Source organism: Chenopodium album, chromosome 2 (assembly GCF_948465745.1).
Source record: "Chenopodium album chromosome 2, dcCheAlbu1.1, whole genome shotgun sequence".
Taxonomy (NCBI): domain Eukaryota; kingdom Viridiplantae; phylum Streptophyta; class Magnoliopsida; order Caryophyllales; family Amaranthaceae; genus Chenopodium; species Chenopodium album.
In genome coordinates this window covers 43,048,215-43,049,602 of record NC_137835.1, presented here as the reverse complement: position 1 = coordinate 43,049,602, position 1,388 = coordinate 43,048,215, and the positions used below count along the sequence as shown (strand labels likewise).

The following is a 1,388-nucleotide window of genomic DNA, read 5'->3' as shown; positions in this document are numbered from 1 at the left end:
TGAATTGTCCAAATTTCTCATCCAATTTGTGCCTATTAAACTTTTGGGGGTATGGATGTTTGGGCTTGTAAACCTCATCTTTCTTTTTTTCTTTCACTTTTGGCTCTTCATAAGATTTCTCACTCATCTTGCTAGAATCCTCATGCTTATTCTCTTTGCTCGAATCACTCTCCTCTTCAGCCTCCTTACTCTTCCTAGGAACACTCTCTTCAAGGACCTTACCACTCCTAGTGGTGATAGAACAAACCGGTTCCTTAGGATCAATTTCTTGCTAGGGTAAAGAAGATGGGCTAGCACAATCCTTCAAAGGGTTAGCTAGTTGAATGATTTGGTTCTCAAACATCTTTCCATGAGTTAATTGGCCATGAAACATTTTGCCACTAGATGATATGTAATCGTCCAACTTCTTGGCTTGATCTACCATGAAATTCTCTAGCTTACTCATAAATTGAAATTGTTGATCATAGGAATCATCACTTTGGCTTTGAGTTATTGGAGTAAATTTGGGTGAGGAACCCCTTTGAGTATCATTTTGAAAATTTCCTCTACTTTGGTTACTCCAATTACCCTTACTAAGATTTTGCCTGGAATTTTAACTATGATTACCATAACCTTGGTTATGTTCCCCATATTCTTGGCCTTAGCTTTGATCATTACAACCAAAGTTGTTATGGTTACTACGAAACCCTTGGGTTACTTGATTCCTATGACCACTATTTTGGTTATAATTATCGTAGCTCCCATGGTTTTGATAGCTCCTATCTCCAACATTCTTTATAGCATTAAATCAAAAATCACTATTACCAACATAATTCACATGCACATTTTCATTTTCATCACATCCATCACAAGGAACATTTGGACAATTAGAAACATCATGATAATTTCTTCTGCATAAATCACAAGCCAAACATTCTCTAATCATGCAACAAGAAGCGAAATGAGGGTTAGAGTAAGAAGATGTACCTCTCCCCTTAAATTGGGAGGGAAGATCTTGTGCTTGTGAAGATGAATTTTCAAGCTTAGCTTTGATAGAAGCCACCTCCTTCCCTAAGTCCGAAAGTAGAGTACACAATTTGTTGATGGCATTGACTTGATCAACCGAGGCACACTCGTTTGTTGACTCTTCCTCAACCTCTTGCCAACTCATGTAGTTCCTCACTACATCATCTATCACATCAAAAACCTGTTCCATCGTATTGTTCATGATTGGGCATCTAAACTCGACCTATCTTGAGGACTCAAACCACAATAGAAAATTTGAATTATTTGGTAAGTTGGAATTCCGTGGTGAGGGCACTCTCTTTGATACTCTTTGTACCTCTCCCATGCTTCATAGAGATTTTCGTTAGGCCTTAGCTTGAAATTTTGGATCAAAGTTCTAGCTT

At 37.9% G+C, this 1,388-nt stretch overlaps 1 non-coding gene across 1 annotated transcript; it reads left to right on the top strand.

Moving 5' to 3' along the window:
• The first annotated feature begins 1,282 nt into the window (after positions 1-1,282).
• LOC145607816 (small nucleolar RNA R71) lies at positions 1,283-1,388 on the top strand. The gene has a single exon (XR_014105637.1). It is a non-coding gene; the product is annotated as a small nucleolar RNA R71 (small nucleolar RNA).